The sequence below is a fragment of the Lissotriton helveticus genome, chromosome 1_1 (assembly GCF_964261635.1).
Source record: "Lissotriton helveticus chromosome 1_1, aLisHel1.1, whole genome shotgun sequence".
In the NCBI taxonomy this organism is placed as follows: domain Eukaryota; kingdom Metazoa; phylum Chordata; class Amphibia; order Caudata; family Salamandridae; genus Lissotriton; species Lissotriton helveticus.
In genome coordinates, this window is record NC_136057.1 from 1,104,447,721 (window position 1) to 1,104,472,661 (window position 24,941).

Sequence of the window (24,941 nt, forward strand, 5' to 3'; positions counted from 1 at the left end):
GTGCATCCTGAAAATATACCACATCCTTGGCCTTTGCCGTACAAAACTAGGCCTAACTAACTATACATATACCTGACAAAAACCCCCACCCCTAAACAGTTCCCCGCCAACAACATAAACATCAGTACCAATTACCCAAACGCCTGCCTCAACTGTTTAAACACCTGCCATATTTACACTCCCTCCCCCTCTGCCAGGAAAACTCATTCCTCCTATCTTACCCCCCCGTTTAACTAGGAAAAAGCGCCCCCACATAACTTTCCAGCACCTGCTCCCAGCGACAACACATCCAGCCAACCCTAAACCAGAACGCACCTGCTTCCAACAAAACCCTTTTGACCATCCCGGAACTATCAGGACCCAGACATACCCCCCGCTACCCCCCATCAAAACATGTCCTAAGGGGAGGGCGGGTGGGACAACGATTAAACTGCCCCCCGGCTGCTGGGTCACTGTCCCACGAAATGGTGCCCAGTGACCCAAAATGGCCGCTCTTAAAGGCACCAGCCCAAAACGAGCCCAAATCCCACCGGCCAGCCCAACCAGCCCAAAACGCCTTTCCTGTCCCCCGTCTAAATCCTTCCCCCCACCCTTCCTCCCGGGGCCTCAAAATCCCCGGCGGGGCGAGCCTCCCTCCAGTCGGCCACCCTCCGCAAAGCCCCATTGGGGCCCATCGGGAGACGGGGAGGGGAAGAACCGACCGGAAACAGATGTAAGGTGTGATAAAAGCCGCTTTATTGGGAAACAGGTGCATCCTGAAAATATACCACATCCTTGGCCTTTGCCGTACAAAACTAGGCCTAACTAACTATACATATACCTGACAAAAAAAACCCACCCCCACCCCTAAACAGTTCCCCGCCAACAACATAAACATCAGTACCAATTACCCAAACGCCTGCCTCAACTGTTTAAACACCTGCCATATGTACACTCCCTCCCCCTCTGCCAGGAAAACTCATTCCTCCTATCCTACCCCCCCGTTTAACTAAGAAAAAGCACCACTCGAAAGCCCCATACGGCTTTCGACCCCCCCCTAGGACCCATGCACCTTTGGATTCCTGTGCACCCCTACCGCCCGGTCTACTGCCTCCTTCAACTGCACAATATAGAGCTCCATCCCATATCTCGATAAATGTACTCCATCTTCCATGAAAAAGTAGACCGCCCAATACCTCAGCTCCGGGTGCTCCATTCTACCCACTCCTTCCTTTTCACAAAAAACCCGCATCTCCCTGTTAATCTTCCTCCGAGTCCTGTCAATGGCCCCTGGTCTCTCCGCCCCCCGCCAACATCTCCTGGGTATGAATTCCGACCAAATGACATAACACCCCGCCCACTGTCTCCTGATCTCCAGCAAATCCCTCCTCATTTGTTTCACCAGTGCCAGTCCCTTACACTGCACTAAATCATTCTCACCTAAGTGTATGACTACCACATCCGGACAGACCCCCCCCCGCACAACCTTGTTCAAAACCGGCATCAACTCGTGCCAACGCATGCCCCCTTTTCCCCTCCAATGACACCTAAACAACTGCTCATCCAATTCCAGATTGAGGTTCCTGTGTTTCTCCCATTCGGCCCTCTCCACTCTCTTTACAAAGGAATGGCCCACCACGTATATGCTCATCGCTGCCGCAGTAGGCCCCGCCACCGCACCTGCAAAGACACATATGTAAGCAGCGAGCCCAAACTTCAAGTCTACTCCACCACTACCCCCCGCATCCTGACACATGTCTTATAGCAGTCTGGCTTCCAGCGTCCCAGTTTCTTAATCTCCTCCTTCCCCCAACCCTTCCGCGCCGCCTCCGTCGCCGCCCCGATGCGAAAGGAATGCGTCCCGAATTCCTTCGGGTCCTCACCCATAGACCGTAGGGCGTGCCGCAGGACCCACAGCAACTGCGCAGCTGTCACCCGACTCCCGTCTCTCCTGCCAAAGACCTCCGCACCATCCCGCACCCGACCGGCAGCCAGCCTTCTCCCCCATTCCGCCGGACACACTGCCTCCGATCCCCCAGGACCCAACAACACCCAAGTACCCTCCCCACGCTGATCTGTCTTGGACCGTCGCAGCCGCACCGCAACCTCCCGGCCGCGCAACTCCACCTCCCCCCAGGTCAAACCTGGACGTCCTTTCAAACCCACCAACTCCGACACCCGAAAGGCTCCAAAAAACATCCATGACATAAGCGTGGAAAACAACACCATCTCCGCCTGTTCCCTGCACACTACCGGTAAACGGCCCAACAAGCCCTCCAACATCGCCTCCGTAATTGGCCGTCTCTGCCACGCCCGAGCCCCTTTCTCCCTCTCCCAACCCTCCAAAAGACGCCCCCCAACTCCTCTGCAGAAGGTGCATAACCCCACCAGAGCTTGCCCATGAGAGCCACCCCTGCCAGTTTTCCCATCATCGTCACTCTCGCCAGTCCTTTGTCCATTAAACCCAGCATGAACCGCACCACCTGCTCCTCCCGACGCCACTTGCCGCGCTGCCTTACCGCTCCACCACGTAGAAACTCCAGCCAAGCCTGCTCATAACTCCTCCACGTGGACGCTGCCAGGGACGACCTCACCAACTGAATGACCCGCGCTCTCCCACTGACCACAGCTCCTCCGGCACCTGTGTCTTGGCCGCCGCTGCCTCCGTGGCTAGCCCATGGAACCTCTGCCACTGTGAATGAGACAAAGCGTCAGCAATGTCATTGTCCACTCCCGGCACATGTTGCGCCTGGAACTAAATATCATGCTCCAAACACCTCAAGACGAAAACGCGCATCAACTTCAGCACTTGGGGCTCCCTTGCGGACTGCCGGTTCACCACCTGCACCACCGACATATTGTCCACCCTGAACAAAACACGCTTGTGCGCCAACTCCTGTGCCCACACTGTCACAGCCACCACCAACGGGAACAACTCCAGGAACGCAATGCTCCTACCCCCCGCCTGCCACTGCTCCGGCCATTGCTCCGCGCACCACCTGCCTGCCCAGTAGAGTCCGAAACCTCCGACTCCCGCCGCGTCCGAGGACATCGTCACGTCCCACTCCCAGTCTTCCGAGGGCGCCATGGGCACTTCATTGAAACGCCCCAGAAAAGCCAGCCACATGCTCAGGTCCTCTCTCAAGCCCGCCGATAAACGCACATGATGATGAGGCAGCGTCAACCCGGACAAGGCCAACCCCAGTCGCCGACAAAAGGTCCGCCCCGCCCGCACCACGCGGCACGCGAAGTTCAAATGCCCCAGCAACACCTGCACCTCTCGCACCGTCACCTTCCGCCTGGCCAACATGCCCTTCACCAAGTCCATCATCACCACCCGCTTTTCCTCCGGTAGGCGTGCTTCCATGGCTGCTGAGTTGAGCTCTATCCCGAGGAACGACAGCACCGTGCTGGGACCCTGCGTCTTCTCTGGCGCCAAAGGAACCCCTAGGTAACCCATCAGGTCCGTAAAACTGTCCAGTCGCTGTTGGCAGTCCGTCGAACCGGGCCGACCCACCAGGAAGAAGTCGTCCAGGTAATGCGTTATCGCCTCAGAGCCTGTGCGCCAGGAAAAAACCCACTGCAAGAAGGAGCTGAATCTCTCAAACAAGGCACACGACACAGAGCACCCCATGGGAAGCGCTCTATCGACAAAAATGAACCCGTCAAACTGGATTCCCAGCAACTGATGGTCCGCCGGGTGTACCGGCAGCAACCGAAAAGCCGATTTTACATCGCATTTTGCCATGAGCGCCCCCCGACCTGCCGTCGTCACCAACCTCCTCGCGAGCACCAAGGACGAGTACGACACCGACGCCAACTCCACTGAGATAAAGTCGTTCACCGACGTGCCCTCCGGCCACGAAAGATGCTGAATCAGCCGGAATTGACCCGGCTCCTTTTTCGGGACCACCCCAATCGGTGAAATGATCAAATCCGGCAGTGGCGCTTCCTCAAAAGGCCCCACCATCCTCCCTTCTTTCACCTCCTTGAAGAGCTGCTCCCGGACGATACCTCTGTGCGCGTTCATGGACTTCAGGTTCTCCGCCCATCGAGCGATCCGCGGACCCTCGTAGCCCAACCAGAAACCCTCCCTGAAACCCCGACGCAGCACGGCCGCATCGTCCGCCCGCGGATAAGCCTCCAAAAGAGGTTCCAGTCGGTCCAGCCTAACCGGAGTACGAGCCTTTCCCCAGGGTACTCCCCCCCCCTACTGGGCCCGGGAGCCGTGTGCTGGCCCTGTGCAAAGCCTCCCCCAAGCCCCCAGCAATGCGCCTCCGGGTGGCGTCTTCCACACGCGGAGCATTCGTGCCGGAAACGGCACACCTGCCTGAGACAGGAACCTCTGTTGAAGTCCCAGCAGGCCCCGACGCTATGCGTGCTCCCGGCTCCCCCCGCCCCCACCCCCCCTGGGTGGGGCGGGCCGAAAAGGGGGCGGCGCCAGCGGCAATCCACTGGCCGTGTAGATGGTGTGGCCAAATTTTGCCCCACTCATCGTCTGCTGGTACAAGTCCGTGTCCAACTCTCCCCACTTTGCCTCCGGATCCGAGGCCATGCGCGGCCAAAACTCTTCGTCATAATGCGACCAAGCATTACCTCCGTACGTCACCTGCGCCCGCCGCACCACGTCCATGTACTTGAACAGTGCGACCGCCCTGTCGGGGTACTTTTCGCAGTAAACGCTGGCATATATCAGGAAAGCCGCCGACCAATTCTCAATGGTAACCGGCACCTTAGGCCGCCTGGCTAACTCCTGCTCCTCCTCCTTCGACCCCTCCTTGGCCATCAACTCCCTGTGGAGCAACTTCAAAATCTCCACATACTCCCCCTTCCAGATCTTCTCCCTAGTCGCCAGTGACAAATGCGCCCCCAGTGGCTTCGCCACTCCCATGTACGGCAGCTTCCTGACCGGCACCTCACAGCTCTCCTTCGTCCCGACGCTGGATGCTGCCGACCCCCCGGACTTCGTCGCCTCTCCCGACCCCGTGCTCACCGATGCCGCGTCACCCGCCGCCTCCATACACACCCCGGCATCCATCACTTACCTGCCCTTCACCAATCTCACCTCATCCCCTCCCCCAGCATCCGTCCCCAGCGACACCTGGCATCCGCCATCTCCACCTGGCCTCCATGAGGCCCGCCCAAGCCACTCCCCGATCGTGCACTGGTCTTACCTGGCGTCAAGGCTGGCGTCCTCACCGGATCCCGCCGCCTAACCAGGTCCGCAGGGGGGGCCGTCACTCGCGGCACCGTCTGCCGGGGGCGTACTTGTAAAACACTGCCAACAACATTACTCGCCTCCCCCTCCCCCTCCCGAAGCTCCCCCTCCTCCTCCGACTCTATCTCTCCACCTCTCTCTACCGAGACCCCTCCTGCATGCACCCTACTCAGACCTGCCTTGTTCCTGCACTCCGTCATCAGTGTCCGTAAGTCCAAACTCCCCCTACTCCTGTCCTCCGCTTGGTAATCAGAGTAACCTGCCAAAGTTCTGCTCCATCCCCGTCCCCCGGCGGCCAGATCGACCCATCGGGAGGGGGCGTTGGAGACCCATGGCCCTGCCATCCGCTGTCAGCCCGCACATGGTCCCTCGTTGGAGCGTGACCGCCCGTACTAGGCAGAACCGGCCCATCCTCTGGGCGGATGGGAGCCGCATGCTGCTCACCCGAGCCCCTCACCAACTGCTCCTGCCAAGAAAAAAGCGGGGAAGTCCAGCATGCCGGGGCCAAATCACCCCCTTCACCACCCAAACTCCTGGCGCACCTCTCCCCCATGCTGCCGAATGCCCCCCCGCCACCCCGGTCACCCCCCCACCCCACCTCCCCCACCCCCAACCCCCCCGCATCTCCCAGGCTGCCCCACGCACCTCCCCCCGCACCCCCACAAGCCCCGCACCCCCACGCCCCACCCCCGTAACCCCCCGCAACCCCCTCCCCGTGGCCCCACTCACCGAAACGCCCCCTCCCCCCTCCCCACCCCAACCCCCTGCTACCCCAAACCCCCGTGGCACCTCCTCCTCCCTGCTTCGCCCCCCACCCACACCCGCCAGACCCCCTCCCCGCCCGCACCCCTCCCCCCTCCCCGCGGCGACACCGGCCTACTAGGCACCACCATGTCCTCCTCCGACGATGACCCCCAGTCCAACCCACTCTCCACCTCCCCCCCTGCCCCCTCCCCCTCCTCCGATTCTTCAATCAGCAGCGGCGAACCCCCCACTCCCCCCCATGATTCTTCTTCCTTCTGGAATCCACTAGATGGCAGCCCAGCAAAGCAGAAAAACCTAAGGAAAAAAAAAAGATGCAGAAAGAAAGCTAAGTGAAAGTTTCTGTTTTCTGGCGCCCACCGCAAGAAAGCACAGATTTGGAAGACAGTCTTTAATAATTTAAAGGAACAATTTTTGGAAAATTTGCTTACAAAGAAGCTTTGAAGAAATCAAGACTAATTTAAGGACTCAGTGATTACAGTACTTTGTATTTTTAATGAGTTACAGGACATTTGTTTTCTTTTAGAGTTACGTGATGGTATAAAGACATAGGGGGTCAGAAGGAAGTAAGTAAGGGTGTTAATGAGGTTCTAGTGCTTGTAGTCTAACAATTGGAGAAACCAGTAACTTATTCATATGTTTTCATGTTCTAGAAAAAGACTGTTATTATCCTGACTACACCTACTGCTGACGCAACCACTGAATCGTATCTTCACCATCACAAGACTACTGGACGTTACTCCCAATTCCTAAAGATCGCAGGTAGGAAGAGTTCTTTAAAGACTTAAACTGTAGAACAAAGGGGGGTCAGAGAGTTTTAAAGTGAACGTTAAAAGACAACACAGGGTAGTTTTCTTATACATATGTCTTGTTGCCTCGCAGGTCAATAACACGACATCACCAGCGTCCAGTATCCGGCCCTCCTCCCGGGGTTATATTCTGCAGCCTAGTGTAATTAAAAACCATAGGTTACTTAGTAGAGCTCTTGGATGTTGGTTCATAGTGTCTCTGCGCAACTCCGTCAAGCACCTACCAGGTAAGAGTGTTTGAGAGTTCTGACAGAAGGATAAGCACACGTATACAGTTTCGCCCAGACGCTATGAATCCAAATCCACAGATCTCCTTGCAAGATATGTAAATGTAAATGTCAATTTTAAAACCACCTAGTTTCAAGCCCAATATGGAAACTCTTCATAGTACCTCAGTCTCATCCCCCAACGCAAATTCAAGTGGTAAATCCAGTTACAGTACCCTTAGCTCCCCCTGAAAGATTTTATGGAGATAGTGCAAAATTCACTATTTTTCAGAATCAATGCCAACTCCATTTTGTAGCAAAACCAACTGCTTTCCCTGACGATTCTGCAAAGGTAGCTTTCATCTTGTCTTATTTAGGGGGTGATGCAGCCCTATGGTCAGTACCTATTGTGGAACGTAATGATCTTTTATTATATGACTTCAGACGGTTCAAAGAAACAATGAAAAAGTTGTTTGCTAAAGATGTGTTCGTTCAGATGGCCGATCATGCACTCCTTAACTTGAAGCAGGGATCATCTGATTTAATTCATTACATCTCCTTGTTTAATCGGTTAGTCATTGAAGTTGAATGGCCTGAATAAAAAAGAGTCTCTCTGTTTTATAGAGGTCTAAGAGACGACTTAAAAGATATGCTTACTCAAATCTTGGACCCACCAGAAGATTGTGGAGAATTCATAGATGTAGTAGTAAAACTAAACCACCGGTTAAGTGGAAGAAAGGGAGAGAAAGGGAAAACAGACCATAAGATGTTTGTATTCAAAGAAAAATCTAATCCAAAGAGTGACTCATCTCATAAGGTAGATATGGGGGAACCAATGCAAATCGGAACCTTGAGAGGTCCACTTACTAAAGTGGAAAAGGAGAAGCGAAGGAAAAGGAATCAGTGTTTGTACTGTGGGAAATAAAGTCACTTTGTAAAGGTGTGTCCTACATGCCCAAAAATACCAAAAGGGAAAGGCAATGAAGTGGCTGCCTTAGATCAGTCGGAAAACTAGATCGCTTCGCAAAAACAGAGGCCGCTTTGTCGTGTAAGCAGTCAAGTTTGGCCTCTACTGTTCCTACAGTTTCAACTAACCATCTTAGCATAAGGGTGACCCTACAATCTCTCGACAATAAAGCCTTGTCGTGGTCCATGGTTGCCTTAATAGACTCCGGAGCCACAGGCAATTTAATTGACACTAAGTTTATACTTGAATTAGGGTTTAAAAAACTATAAAAAAACGAACCCAGAGATTGTAAGAGCAGTAGATGGCAAAGAATTAACCTCAGGTCCAATTCAATTTCATACAGAAAATCTACTTATGATTTGTTCTGGACAACATTTTGAGAACATTACTTTTGATGTTATTGATGCTCACCAGTTTCGTCTAATTTTAGGCATCCCGTGGTTAGTTCAACATAATCCACAGATAAACTGGGTACAAAAAACATTATTGTTCAAATCTGAATATTGTCAGTCAGTTTGTTTTCAACACCATAGTTCTGAGTTGCTAATACAAGGTTACGACTTCCCCAAGACTTCGGAAACTGTGTTAGCCATACAGGAAGTTCCATCTGAATACACAGATCTTCTAGACGTGTTTGATAAAAAAAAAAAGAAAACATTACCACCTCATAGAGACTTTGACTGCCGAATTGACCTAACGCCTGGAGCTACTCTACCTTGTAGCTGCATCTATGCGCTTACCGAGTCAGAGAATGAACATTTAAGAGCTTATTTAGACAAATATCTAGAGAATTGTTTCATTAGGCATTCTAAATCCCCGGTCTCTTCGCCTCTCTTCTTCATACCGAAGAAGGGGGGTGAATTGAGCACGTGCATAGACTAACGCGCCCTTAACAATGTGACTATTAAGAATATATACCCCTTACCACTAATACCAACTTTGCTGGATCATATAAAGGACGCCACCATTTAAACGAAGCTGGATTTGCGTGGGGCGTATCATCTTGTACGAGTCCGAGAGGGCGATGAATGGAAGACCGCTTTTTGAACTAAGGGGCCGATTATGATGGCGGACGGACCTGAGTCCGTCCGCCACCATAGAGTAGGAGGGACCGTCCGCAGGGGCAGCGGCGGTCCCTCCATGCAGATTAGGATGTGACCGCCAGGGTGGCGGTCACATCCTCTATATTTAACATTGCGGCGGGTGCAGCTTCAAGCTGCACCCGCCGCAATGTTAAAAATGCATGCATGGCATTTGCGTGCACAAAGCAGCAGGCACCGTGCGGTGCCTGCCGCTTTGTTCACGCAAATGCAGGGGGATACCATAGGTACTCCCCATGTGCATCCCCCATGCCCCCTTCACCCGGGGGGCCTGGAACGGCCCCCGACGTGAAGGTCCGGATGCTTTTCCACGGCGGAAAAGCCGCCGTGGAAAAGCATACTTTCTACTCCATCCTAATATGGCTGGCGGTGTCTGATAGACACCGCCAGCCATGCTAATGCTTTTCCGCCGCGGTCGGAAGGTGACGCGGCGGAAAAGCGGAGGACAGATTGCAAGACCCACCAGCCATCCTAATTTGGCGGTGGGTCTTTCCAGCCTCCGCGGCGGATTTCCCGCATCCTCCGGGCCAGCGGTGGCTTCCGCCGGCCTGGTGGATGCGGGAAATCCGCAATCATAATTGGCCCCTTAGTTCGGTCTTTATGAATACCAAGTCATGCCTTTCGGACTCTGCAATGCCCCAGCAGCATTCCAGTTTTTCATAAATGAGGTCTTTAGAGATTATTTGGACATCTGTTGTGTGGTATACATCAAAAACATTTTAATTTATTCAAAAAATAAAGAAGACCTTGTGAAACAAGTAAGAGCCATTCGTCAACAGCTTTTACAGAATTCTCTGTTTGTAAAATTGGAAAAAAAGCATGTTTTCATGTTACCAAAGTAGACTTCTTGGGGTATATAATTACTCCATCTGGAATTGAAATGGACCCAAAGAAAATCCAGTTTATACTCAGGTGGTCTAGTCCAACATCTGTGAAACAAATCCAAAGTTTTTTAGGATTTTCTAATTTTATTCACAACTTTTCTAAGCTTATAACCCTGATTACTAAATTACTACGAAAAAACACCAAATTTGAATGGGATCACACCGTCGAACTGGCCTTTCAGGACTTAAAGAACAAATTCAGTACAGCCCCCATTTTGATGCATCCAGATCCATCCCAACCATTCATAGTTGGAGCCGTTTGGGGCATTTTGTCCCAGAGACGCAAAGATACCGGACAAGATACCGGACAGATGCATCCAATTGTATATTATTCCAGAAAACTAACTTCCACAGAACAAAATTATGCCATAGCCAACAGAGAATTATTGGCAATAAAGGCTGTCTTCGAAGAATGGCGCCCTTACTTATTCGGTGCTCGTCACCCGGTCACAATCTATACAGACCATCGCAATTTACAGTCTTTACGATCTGCCAAAGCTCTTTCTGCTCGTCAATTAAGATGGACAATATTTTTTAATGATTACAATTTTGTCATCACATACCGACCAGGAAAAGAAAATAATAAATCAGATGCTTTGTCACGAATTGGAATAAATAATGATTGTAATGTAAAACAAGAACAACCACAGACTATTTTGCCTGATCAATGCTTCCATTTTGGTTTAATTGATAATGATATCATACATGAAATCAAAATAGAACTAAAGATGGAAGAAATTCAGGATTGGAAAAAAGAAAACCCATTGGTACAAAGGAGATGATCTTTTGCATATGAATGCTCAGGTGTTTGTACCATCTTTGTCTTTACAAAATCAGTTTGTTCACCTACAGCATGATACGATTCTATCTGCACATCCAGGAGTCACTAAGACTTATCAGTTAATAAAAACAAACCTTTTGGTGACTGTCAATGTTTGATGATGTACAAACTTTTGTAAGAACATGTGCTATCTGTATTCAAAACAAGGCAATGCACCAATCTCCAAGTGGTTTATTACAACCGTTACCCTTACCTCCACAATCATGGTATACAATATCTCTTGATTTTATTGTTGAGTTGCCCCGTACTTCAACAGGTTTTACAACCATTTTAACTGTCATCGATCATTTTACACGGATGACCCATTTTGTTCCTTTGAAGAAATTACCTACAGCTAAAGAATTTACTCAGGTATTTATGAAGGAAATCGTTAGACTGCATGGAATCCTCTCAGTTGTTATTTCTGACAGGGGCCCTCAATTCATCTCTCATTTTTGGCAACAATTGAAAAAAAATGTTACACATGGAGATACGCACGTCATCTAGTTATCATCCACAAACGGATGGTCTAACAGAATGTACGAATCAAACAATAGACCAATACTTACGATGCATGTTGACTGGTTGTGATCAAGAATGGTCAGACATATTGTGGGCTTTAGAATTTGCGTACAATAATTCCAATCATGTATCCATTGATATGTCCCCATTCTTTTGTGCTCATGGTTTTTCTCCACAAAGCATTTCAGGTAAAAAAACTCAGTCTGTACTAACTCCCTCTGTCTCTGCTTATGTGCAAGATTTGGTGTCCATTCAACAACTGGCACAACATCAGGTAACAGTCAGTTACCGGGATCGGGAACCAAGACGCATGTCACGCTTCACGTTGCGCGAGCAACGTAACAGTCAGTTTGGGTGTGGCATGAGTATATAATGCCACACACAAAGCAACACGTTGCTTAACCTTCCGGCTTCGATCGAGGACTCACTTAATTCTCGACGACGATTCTTTTTCCTTCTGGAATCCACTAGATGGCAGCCCAGCATAGCAGAAAAACCTAAGGAAAAGAAAAGATGCAGAAAGAAAGCTAAGTGAAAGTTTCTATTTTCTGGCGCCCACCGCAAGAAAGCACAGATTTGGAAGACAATCTTTAATAATTTAAATCAACAATTTTTGGAACATTTGCTTACAAAGAAGCTTTGAAGAAATCAAGAATAATGTAAGGACTCAGTGATTACAGTACTTTGCATTTTCAATGTGTTACAGGACATTTGTTTTCTTTTAGAGTTACGTGATGTAATAAAGACATAAGGGAGTCAGAAGTAAGTAAGGGTGTTAGTGAGGTTCTAGTGCTTGTAGTCTAACAATTAGAGAAACCAGTAGCTTATTCATATATTTTCATGTTCTACAAAAAGACTGTTATCATCCTGACTACACCTACTGCTGACGCGACCACTGAATCGTATCTTCACCATCACTAGACTACTGGACGTCACTCCCAATTCCTAAAGATCGCAGGTAGGAAGATTTCTTTAAAGACTTAAACTGTAGAACAAAGGGGATCAGGGAGTTTTAAAGTGAACGTTAAAAGACAACACAGGGTAGTTTTCTTATACATATGTCTTGTTGCCTCGCAGGTCAACAACAGGACATCACCAGCATCCAGTATCCGGCCCTCCTCCCAGGGTTCTATTCTGTAGCCTAGTGTAATTAAAAAACATAGGTTATTTAGTAGAGCTCTTGGATGTTGGTTCATAGCGTCTCTGCAAAACACCTTCAAGCACCTACCAGGTAAGAGTGTTTGAGAATTCTGACATGTATTCCTAGATGTTGGTGGCTCAGTGTGTGGATAACATGAGCCCGTGGCAGATTTGCTTTAATATTTGCCACTTGTCTCTAAAGCAATTTATGATTGATAGCATAACCTTTTGAGTGAATTCATTCTGGCTCCAATAGTGCAAGTACTCATTGTATGCCTGGACATAATAATACGAATCACACTCTACAGGTGTAGGGAATTCAGGATCAGTATTCTCTAGTGCCAGAAGTAGAGCTTTCAGTTCAGCCAGCTGCACCTTACACTACACTAAGCATGGCATGTGTGGTTTTTAAAGGTTGGAAAGCTCCATCCCTCATTTTATCCTTACCGCTGCACAGACAGCCGAGTATTGGTGTTTTGCTCCAATGGCAGGCAGGGCAAAACTATCCGTATAAACTATAAAGTCATTCTGATTTAGAGGATTTATTTAACTGTGCAGAGGGTATTCTTGTTCATAAAAGAGGTAAGCTTGTGTTTGTAGTGTAGAGTCAAATATGTGGTACACATCTGCTGCTGTTGTTAGTGAATTGGCCCACTGTATCCATCTAGGATGTAAGCATTGGGAACCCTGGCCTGTCTGACAGCCTCTGAGTCTGTAATGGGAGTCACGACAATTATGCGCTTCCCCTGAACCAATGATCTCTCTCTCACTACAGTGGTCTGTCTTGCTGTCAGACTTTTTTCTGTTAGTGCAAAACGCATTTATGCATTGGAATGTAAATACGATTTATATGCAGTTGGTACAGTGTCACCCTCGTTGAATGTGACATATGTATATCCAGTGGTCCCCGCAATTATGCCAATTGCTAAATTAGTTATGTTTACACTTATGTGTAAGTGTTTTGTACCTAGCAATTCAGTTTATACTGCACACACAATCTGTGTATGTTCTGGTGTCTAGTATGTGCTTGAAAAGTCTGGGTGGACCAGTTCATAAAACGGTTTTACTCATTGTAGCTATTCTGGTCTGTGTGTTCTACTAAAATGTAGAAAACCCAATAATGATTGGAGCCTTTTTATTGTTTGATTTTTGTAAGAGTGCACACTTCTCTAGCTCATGCTTTCATTTGACATCTGTATCCCAAGAACAGGACACTAAGATTGGTAATGTTTTGTTTTTTTAAATTGAATTTAGTAGCCAGTATGAGCAAATCCTAAAATGGTGTGTTCCACTCTGGCCAGATGTTTCTAATTCATCATCCGAGAGATATTTGTCATTGACATAGGACAATGCTTCATTGTCAAAGTAACAATCCTGTTACACGGGCTGAGAACAACCCTGGGCTGTTCTTTACCCTTGTGGCAACTGGCAGAATTGCTTTTAGGAATCCAGGGTGGTGAATGAAAAAAAATACCTGCGTTCAGGTGCTAGGTTTTGGCAGAAAGAGTAATTTGAAATGTCTATTATGATTTTACATTTTTTGCGCACTATATTGTCCATTAGTGCTGCACTGTTTGCATTTTGTACTGCAAATGTGAGAGTATGACTGTTTAATAGTCTATAGTCTAGGAATAAGTGGTATGAATGATCTGGTTTCACTACAGGGAGCAAAGGATTGTTCATTGGTGAGGTGCAAGACTCAATTACACCTTGATATTCAAGTTGTGTCAGTATTTCTCTACCCTGTTGTTTAACCTCATGTTTGATGGGGTATTTTGGTTGCATTTGTGTGCTGGACCTTATGAGTATTATAGGGTAAGGTGATATTCATCCCAATCCCAATTAATCCTATGTGATTGTGGTATAATGCTGGGGCTTGTGCAAGGGCCCTCTCCTTGGCATATGCATGTTTAACTTATTCTGGGATAAGATCGGAGAAAGATGGTAATACACTTTCCCCTCGGGATACTTGTCTAACAAACTCAGAATGTCATAACCAAATGTTAAGTTCTCCCAAAAGAGAACATTAATATTACAAGGTAGATCGCCCTCCATTAGGAGTTGTAATTATACAATCTGCCTAGAGCACTAACAGTAATCCGGTGCTTCCACTGACAAAAGCATTAGTTGCTCTCGCCACCAGACACTCTTGCAGATTCTGGTGAACTATTGTGACTTCTGCCAAGCTGTGTAGCAGATTCATAGCCCACTCCCCATTTAGAAGCAGACTACTCAATATGTGTGGCATGTTTAAGTGCTATTCCAGCCACTTTCTTCTTTTTAAATTGAGGTTTTTTGTTGAGGTTGTTTGTCCTCCTTTTTTGATGGTGATGTCTGAAGAGCTGTGGAAGTCCTTCGGCTTCACATTTTTGTACGACCTGTGCTTTAAACGACATCCTCTCTCTGAGTTTTTTGTGGATGTCTTTTGAAAGGAATGAGAAGAACATGTATCAGTGTACTGATACCTATCAGACTGTTTAATTGTATCAATGCTGCACAAATTATAGAGCTTTTCACAGGACTCCTGTGGAGGAGATCCACCTTGTGTTTTTGTTTTTACTTTACTTTTCCCATTATACGACCTTGGTTTTTTAGGAAAACTCAGTACCTGTTTCGAGTTAATCCTTTTTAGAATGACCCTTACGTTGTGGCTTATTTGGTCTGGCTCCCAAATTATCTAGACCTATAGATGTGTATGTGTTAGAAATATTTTTTTTGTTAGTTCATGCTCCTTATTCACTAATGGAACTTGTGCAAGATGTTGCAAGGCATACCACCAATGCTGCTGCTTCCCCTTTAATATTGATTAAAATAATTGAGGATACTGTGGCATAATTGCCTATTAGTTTCATCCCTAATTCCGGGGCAGGGGCCGCCCTATATTCGTTTTGGATCTGTTTTAGCACTTTGGGCAAAACAGCAATGGATGGTGTACCATGTTTTATGGTATAGACCCTAGAAAATACTATGCCCCAAGTGGTGTAGTCTTCTACTGGAGGAATCACCCCTAAAGGTAGGCACATTGTGAGAAATCTATGTTTATCTTGGGGTTCCGTATGGGGAAATACTGCTTCAAGTTGATTTATTTTTGGTGCAATCCATAACGGATTTCCTGCTGTCTGGTGAGAACTTTTTCCATTATTGAATTAATAGTCACTGGACTAATTGCCGGCATTGCTTAATGTGCTTATGCAGCTTGGGCATTCCTTGCTGGGTTTATTATCATTGTTTGTATAAAATATTGTGTCATACACCTGTATAACCTAACTAGGCCTGTGTATAGTGTACTTAGCTCTGGTGCTGTAAGGTTTTCTAAGTCCGGGTAAGGTGTGTAACCGGCTAATACTGGCCATGTTGCCCCTTCATTGCTGAGGGGACCCAGTCTAACATCACCCCTTGCTTGTGGTAGGGCGCCTTGTAACCAATGTGTGTGTTCCTGAAATGATAATGCTATTTCTAGCTCTTCATTAGCTGTGTAGTTGTTTGGAACTGCTACTATGCTATAATTGTGAAAATGTCTTTATTGTCTGTTTGCTGCTAGAAATGTTACCCATGAATAGAATACATATTTTCTGTACGTTGTGTGTGCCTCTACTCTGAAGGTAAAATCCCCACCCATAAGGGTAAGCCCATGTTGTAGCATTTGAGTTACTACATGTCTGCAGTTTAGTGGTATGTTAACTGGTGCTGCATTATCCATTTTCATTTATGGGATTCAGAGAAGGTTACTATAGTGGGGTATCCTTTGAAAGGTTCACGGTTGAACAAACTAGAAGCAAAAATCGGGGTTCTCTATTTAGCTGAGGAGTCCCAATGGACATCTCCGGTTGATTGGTGAGCAGAGTCTTTGGGCACATCTAAGGAAACTATTCGGTAGGCCCATTAAAAAAGTACCCAAACTAAAACGCTTGTGGAGCCATGTCATATGGTTCCTACTTTCTAAGTAAGACTATGTGTTTAGGCAACTTAAGCTTCAAAACTATGAGAACTGAGTACACTCATACCATCAGAATATATTGACTTAATTCCTGGCTAGCTCACAGTGCTGTTCAGGGGTCTAGCTTACTATGGCTCAGTGTGGAAAGGGTTGTACCAGGCCAACCCTTTCGGCACTTCACTGTCGGTGAGAGCAAGCAGTCACAGGCTTCTCAGGGATGTTAGTGTGGGGTCTAACTCGGGCTCAAGATTTAATACCTAAGCAGCACAATAGGATCTGTGTCCATCCTAGTGCTTCTCTTTGTAGAAAAGACGAGCACTTTATTACTTAGAAAACGGAGTTCCACTAATGCACATACATGGGTGAGTCTTTGTGCTCTGGGGGCTTCTGCAGACTAGTCCTCTACTTGCCCCCTAAGTATGGGCGTAAAATCCGTTCCGCTCGCGGAATTTGTGGATTTTTGGCAATTTCGCGAATCGCGCAAATTTGCCCAAAAATGCGCAATTCGCAAGCTGGCGGATTTTTTTGCTTGGTCGCGCTTGAAAAATACAATACCGCGCACGCTGCGTTGACTTACCGTGGTTCTGAGCTCTCTGAGTTGTTTCTCTCATGGTTTGCGTGTGCTGTGCCATTTTGGATCTTGCTGCGTGATCGCGCGAGAGTTTTTTGACCGCTAGTACGTCATCGCGGCCCGCCATCTTGCACAGCGAGAGTTTGACAAAGCGAGTACATCATAAGGGCCCGTGATCACGCATCGCGGGTGTAAACAATTGCGAACACGTAGATGCGGCGCGCAGCTGACTTCCGGCGGGAGATTTGAACAGCTCGCTTTCCTGAACTTGCAATTCTGCACAAGAAATCCACCGCAGGCAGCAAAAAACTTCTGAAAATGATGATTTTGATCAGAATAACTCCTCAGATTGACATTTGGCTGCATTTTTTTGTGCAAGGAGTCCATTTTGGGGGGGGGAGGAAGGAAGTGCCCCAGAGTCTCCAACTACCTGTTCCTGTCCAGCAGGCTCCTCCCAGTGCTTTGTCCATGTCCTGGTTACTTTTCATTTGGATCTGGAGCTGGAAGGATTACTTTTTGTGGCTGCTGCTGGATATTTGTATTTGAGGACTTTTAGGACTTTGAATTTTGGATCACTTTTGGATTTGAGATTTTACAAGTAAGTTGGTGTTGTTTCTTTGGGGCATTGCAGTTGCTGCAACTACAATTTTAAAACTTTAAAAATATATATATTGTAGGTAGCCACCATATCCAGTAGACCCAGGGTTAGTCATGGGTGCATGATACAACTGTTTCTGTGAGTTTGGTTGAACTTAAATCTCATTTATGTCATGGAAATTTAGCTCACTGTTATATGTGGAATTTCTTTTTTTAATTTTGGGGTGCCTTTAAAGCCACACTAGCCAGTAGGCCCAGGGGTACTGAGTGGTGCATGGACCAAGTCTTTCTGTGGGGTGTCTTGAATTTTAACATCATTGAGGGCATGGATGGTATTGGATTGGGGTGATTTTTGTGTGTTTTTTGACTTTTTGGGGTGTTGTTTGGGCCTGGCCATGTGGGTGGGGGCCATTTTGAGGCCTGGTACAGGCAGGGCCTGGCCATGGGGTGGGGCACAAGGGGTCATTTTGAAGCCAGGCAGTGTGCTCAGGCCTGCACCCAATTTGCCTCGCTTTCATCCATTATGCCCAGGGGTACTGAGTGGAGCATGGGCCAAGTCTTTCTGTGGGGTGTCTTGAATTTAAACATCATTGAGGGCATGGATGGTATTGGATTGGGGTGATTTGTGTGTGTTTTTTGACTTTTTTGGGTGTTGTTGGGGCCTGGCCATGTGGGTGGGGGCCATTTTGAGGCCTGGTACAGGCAGGGCCTGGCCATGTGGTGGGGGTCAAGGGGTCATTTTGAAGCCAGGCAGTGTGCTCAGGCCTGCACCCAGTTTGCCTTGCTTTCATCCATTATGCCCAGGGGTACTCAGTGGTGCATGGGCCAAGTCTTTCTGTGGGGTGTCTTGAATTTAAACTTCATTGAGGGCATGGATGGCATTGGATTGTTGTGTTTTTGTGTGTTTTTTGACTTTTTGGTGGGTTGTTGGGGCCTGGCCAAGTGGGTGGGGGCCATTTCGAGGCCTGGTACAGGCAGGGCCTGGCCATGTGGTGGGGGTGAAGGGGCCCTTTTGAAGCCAGGCAGTGTGCTCAGGCCTGCACCCAGTTTGCCTTGCTTTCATCCATTATGCCTTTGGGTACTCATTGCATGGGCCAAGTCTTTCTGTGGGGTGTCATGAATTTAAACATCATTGAGGGCATGGATGGCATTGGATTGGGGTGATTTTTGTGTGTTTTTTGACTTTTTGGTGGGTTGTTGGGGCCTGGTCATGTGGGTGGGGGCCATTTTGAGGCCTGGTACAGGCAGAGCCTGGCCATGTGGTGGGGGGTCAAGGGGCCATTTTGAAGCCAGGCAGTGTGCTCAGGCCTGCACCCAGTTTGCCTTGCTTTCATCCATTATGGCCAGGGGTACTCAGTGGTGCATGGGCCAAGCCTTTCTGTGGGGTGTCTTGAATTTAAACACCATTGAGGGCATGGATGGCATTGGATTGGGGTGATTTTTGTGTGTTTTTCGACTTTTTGGTGGGTTGTTGGGGCCTGGCCATGTGGGTGGGGGCCAATTTGAGGCCTGGTACAGGCAGGGCCTGGCCACGTGGTGGGGGTCAAGGGGCCATTTTGAAGGCAGGCAGTGTGCTCAGGCCTGCACACATTTTGCCTTGCTTTCATCCATTATGCCCAGGGGTACTCAGTGGTGCATGGGCCAAGTCTTTCTGTGGGGTGTCTTGAATTTAAACATCATTGTGGGCATGGATGGCATTGGATTGGGGTGATTTTTGTGTGTTTTGTGACTTTTTGGTGGGTTGTTGGGGCCTGGCCATGTGGGTGGGGGCCATTTTGAGGCCTGGTACAGGCAGGGCCTGGCCATGTGGTGGGGGTCAAGGGGGCATTTTGAAGCCAGGCAGTGTGCTCAGGCCTGCACACAGTTTGCCTTGCTTTCATCCATTATGCCCAGGGAGTGGTGCATGGGCCAAGTCTTTCTGTGGGGTGTCTTGAATTTAAACATCATTGAGTGCATGGATGGCATTTGATTGGGGTGCTTTTTGTGTGTTTTTTGACTTTTTGGGGTGTTGTTGGGGCCTGGCCATGTGGGTGGGGGCCATTTTGAGGCCTGGTACAGGCAGGGCCTGGCCATGTGGGTGGGGGTGAAAGGGCCATTTTGAAGACGGGCAGTGTGCTCAGGCCTGCACCCAGTTTGCCTTGCTTTCATCCATTATGCCCAGTGGTACTCAGTGGTGCATAGGCCAAGTCTTTCTGTGGGGTGTCTCTTCTATTAATGTAAACATCCATTTTTGATTAGAATTGCAATTTTTATTTTGGGTCTTTCCGTTTTTGGGTGTGTTGTAAAAATAAATGCCTAGTTGCAAATATTAATTGAAGCACGACATATACAACATTTATTTAACTGATGTTCCTCTGGCTTCCTTTGCTTTTAGGTGCACAAGAAAACCACAAATCAGTCATCGTTCATCATCAGTGCCAGGAAGAAGTCCTGCTGCGGTGTGTGCAGCACAACGTCACGTGACGTCATGTGTGGCCACAGACAACTCTGCAACTCGTGCAACTGCGGCCTGCTGTTCTGACATCTGAAGAAGATGGGCCCAAAGAAAAGTGGCCGTAGCTCCTCCACCAAGAAAGTTGCCAGTGCCACTGCCAGTAAGAAGGAGCAGAAGAAGCAAGTGGCGCCACTTACCAAGGAGACTGGTGTGCCTACAGACACTTTTTTGGCGGAAAAAAAACTACGCCTGCAGCAGCGGGGTCCACCGGGGACCAAGCTGGGAGCAGCACCTCCGCTTGATTGGGCTCAGTGCCACCACGTCAAGATAGGTCCAAGACCATGAGTGCTGCAGAGGCAGCCACTTTAATTGTTCAATCACCATCGACCAGTGATGTTGGCTCATCGCAAGAAAGCAGCATCCAATCAACGCAGGGTGTAACTCATCTGACGAGTGTTCAACAACCACAGCCGCAACGACAACCACAGGTGCAACTAGTACAAGCGCAAGTACATGCGCAAGGAGAGGTGCAAGTGGAGGCGCAAGTGGAGGCAGAAGGAGAGGCGCAAGGAGAGGCGCAAGGAGAGGCACAAGGAGAGGCGCAAGGAGAGGCGCATGGAGATGTGCAACTAGAGGCGCATGAAGCGGCACAACTGCCCACAATGCTTGTTCCTCCAGAAGTAGGGGCACATCAGGAAATCAAGATTGAATCGGAGGTATCATCCGAGGAAGCCACTCCTCCTGATGATGATCCATTGTCTTCCAGATCCCCAGCAAGAAAAAGGTCAAGGAGGGCTACTACAAGTTCTTCTTCAAGCCCAATTCCTTCTGATGATCTTGATGTTGATTGGAACCCACCAATGCAGTCTGAGAGTGAGGCACGCCATGAGCCGACAAAGGTAGCTAAGCCTAAAAGGAAGGTTCCCGCAAGGCTTCCACTTATGGGTGATGACGACAAACAAGAAGTGGTATATTCTGCTGCTGATGAACAGTCTGACGATGACCCAGTCATCACAGTCGTCACTCTAGGCCCTGCGGGCATGCAGCAGACAGGCATTTTTACCCTATCCAGAATTGCTGCTGAGCGTGATGTGGGCGGCGTGGTACTGGTACCACCACCAATGCAGTTAACTACTACACCAACACGACCTACAGCTTTCATATTTTCTCATCAGAAGGGCCGGCAGGGACCTCCATCCAGCTCGACCTCCATTACCTCAAGTAGTGGTGCTGCAAGTGCACAACAGAGTCAAATTTAGCCACGCCCATCCTCCATTTCATCTGGCATTGAAAGTAGCACCTCCACCACCAGCAGACATCTCCAGTCCCCAGTTTGGGACTTTTTTAGTGTTAGAAAATAGGCGGAAAACATGGTCGTTTGTTCGATTTGTAAAACTGTAGTTAGTCGGGGTAAGCTTGGTACCAACTATGGTACCGGAGGCCAGAGAGGTCATCTCCCAAAACACCACACTATCATTTGGGAGGCGCACATTAGGAAGATCCGGGAATCCACACGTACAACAAATCCAAATGTATCCATTCATATTACATCTGATGATGACGAGGGGCTGATCGTGCATGGGGGAAGTGAAGAAGCAACAGACATTTTTTCTGGTACACCCAGTACCCCTGGCAGGAGCACTGCAGTGGTAGCGCCCACACCCTCTACCCCAGCAACATGAGGCACACTAAGAGTCTGGGAGAGACACCAATGCGAAAAAGTACATCAATGAGCCTAACTGGGTTGAAGAAGTCTGGATCATCATCATCACATATGAAAACGGTCCAGACCACCATTAAAAGAATGTTTTGGTTGGAGGCTCCATTTGAACGCAACCACCCAGCGGCACGTCTGTATAACGCAAAGCTGGCTAAAATGCTAGCGCTGGACCTTCTCTCTTTCTGTTTCGTGGAAGGGGTGGGTCTTCTATAATTTGTGGCAACAGTCTGCCCTAAATGGAAGGTTTTAGCCGGTCCTATTTTGCCAGAGTTGCGGTTCCAGCACTACATGAAGATGTGCTGGAAGTGATTGGGTCAGCTTTGCAGAAGAGTGCTGTTCACACTATTCACCTGACAACAGACATGTGGACCAGTTGCCAAGCAGTGGATTACATGTGCATCACTGCACACTGGGTCTCTTTTGCAGGGGATAGAGAAAAGATGTCAACAGGTGTTGACCCTGCCACAAGCGAGTCGGAAACATGCAACAGTAGCCATGTTTGCCATGGAGAAATCTCATACTGCATTAAACATTTTGGATGAGTTTAAGAGTAAGGTCTCTAAATGGCTGGTGCCAAGAACTCGCATGATTGGTTATGTTTCCACAGATAATGGCAGTAATATAGTTAAGGCCATGCATGATGGTGGCTACTTCAGAGTGCCGTGTTTGGCGCACTGCATTAATATTGTTGTGCAAGATTTCTTGAAAAGAGAAAACACAGTCAGCAAGTTACTGACCACCTGCCGAAGAATCGGCACACATTTCAGCCATTCTTTTAAGGCCCGGAAGGAGATGAGGATCATTCAACGTAGCCGTGGAGTGCCAGTCAAAGGACTCATCCAGGAGGTGGCAACACGTTGGAACTCAACCTTCTACATGCCTGAACGTCTGTTTGAGCAGTACAAGGTAATCAATGAGTATGTCAATAGCATTAACATACGGTCTGCTCCTATGAAATACATGAGGCTGGAGGAATGGGACCTAGTTCAAAGCCTGACAGACATGCTTCGTCCTTTTGAGGTCTTCACCCGTGAAGTCAGCAGGGAGGATTGTAGTTTGGGCAAAGCTATTCCATTGTTGTTCATGCTAGAGCAACAACTGAAGGCGGTGTCTTCAACGTTCCAAGCTGATGTTCACAAACAAGACGCATATCGGTTGGCGGAGAGCTTATTAAGCCGCCTACTTGTCAATGAAAGGCTTAAAAAAATACATTCAGAACAACATTACATTTGTGCCACTATTCTGGATCCACGGTACAAAAAGGCACTGACCAGAAAAGTATTCATTCCTTTTGATGAAGAAGATGTTTCAAAGTACAAACATTAGCTAGCTGTGTCAGCCACTCTGTTTGAAAAAGAGCGGCAGGAGATTGAAGGAAACACCACAAGTACTACTGAAGCAGCAGGCCATCCGGCGTCAAGGTCCACTTCTGTGGCCGAAGGCAGTCACTTTCCCTCACAGCCGTTACCGACAGCAGCAACAGTATCCTCGTCATCATCACCTGCACCAGGCCCAGCCATAATATTGTCGGAAGCGGATTGGATAACTCGGCACGGGTTTGCTCGCTCCAGTGTTGATGCGAAGGAAACACGTGGTACGCAAAGTGGAGGGAGGCCCTTGAGTGGATGGTGCAGGCCTATCTGGATTACCCAACAGAGGTCTACATTGATCGTGACCCATTGGTGTATTGGTATGGGAAAAGCCTCACTGGCCACTGCTCAGCAGGCTGGCTATAAATTATTTGGCTTGCCCACTCACAAGCGTGTCTTCGGAACGAGTTTTCAGTGCTGCTGGTGCCATTGTCACTTCAAAGAGGTCCCACCTCTCGCCCAAAAATGTGGAGAGGTTAACAATGATCAAGATGAATCAGCACTTCATACCACCAGATTACAAAATACGTGAATCCACGCAGGAAGAAGAGGACACCGACTTAGGTGACGGAAGCTCTTCTCTGTTAGCTGACCTACTCCATTTTCAATTCACAGAGTTTGAGGACGAGCTCTACTTCCCTGACATCGAGGCTTGAAAAACGTAATTTTTGTTTTCTTCCATCTTTTTTGCTTTTATTTCTGTGTGTCTTTCTTGGATTTGCAACTTTTAGCACAACAAAACTTTAATCACAACAAATCCATCAGCAGCATTGTCTTCGTCTTATTTTCCATATTGAAGGTGCCGCTGTCTGTATTCCTGAAGTTCACAACTCAGTCATGCTCCTCTATCCTCCTCCTCCAGACTCCCCCTATTCATTTCCCTTAAGGCAGATGGCTGGATTACGCAGAATCTAGAAACTGTTGCTTCAGTCCGTACACAAGTCCCCTCAAAAGAAGTGGGACTGGAATGACTCACTATGCTGACTGCACCTTCTGAAATTGACACAAGAGGCTGCCCTGTGGCCCTTCACTTAGATGATGACAAGTGGAACAGGTAATGAATGAGGAGATGGCATGCAGTGGTGGACAACACTGGCTGTCTGGCTCTGATGAAAGCAATTGTTGTTTGTTTGTTGTGCATGAAGTGAATCCTATCTATGTGTTCTGTTATTATTATTTAATCTTTTACACACTAAATGTAACTCAAGTGTACTCTGTTACCTTGTTTAATACAAATTGTACTTCTACTGCAGGGGCCAGTCACTACGTTGCATTTTTCAATATGGAAAATGTCCTTGGACTCAGTGTGTAGACAACATTGAGTTTGCCAATAACATACCATGATGATGATGAGTCTTGATGATTAAAGTTACATATTATCTTTATTCTTTACACAGTCACTCACTGGGATGGATGGATCATCATCATTGTCGGTTTACGGAAGAAATATGGCCGTTTCGTGAGTGGCAAACAACAGGTAAACAAGTCCACAACAACCACAGCAGACCTACATGCCTGTCTAGTCATGGTATGGGAGTGGTCGAGGCAGTGTAGTGTATGCCAGAGACCAGACAGCAGTTAATGTAAAATTGTGGCTATGTGGCTTGCTGCATAAAATTAGATATGCTTTGTCTGTCTGTGTCAAAGAGGTATGCTACATCATCAGGGTGGTTCACTCAGTGGTGCCTGCCTTGACCGTCTGCATGGCCCTGGCCTGCTGTGTGCAATTACTACCCTTGAGAAGGAGACTCAGAGTGTGCACTTTATAAATGATGCCTTTATGTAATACTGTCGCCTCTGAAAGTGTTATTTTTGCACCACACACCGTACCATATATTTTTTCTCAGTGCTGTTTAATATCCCTTCCTGTTTTTCCATCAACAATTGCAGGCTGGCTTTTACCTT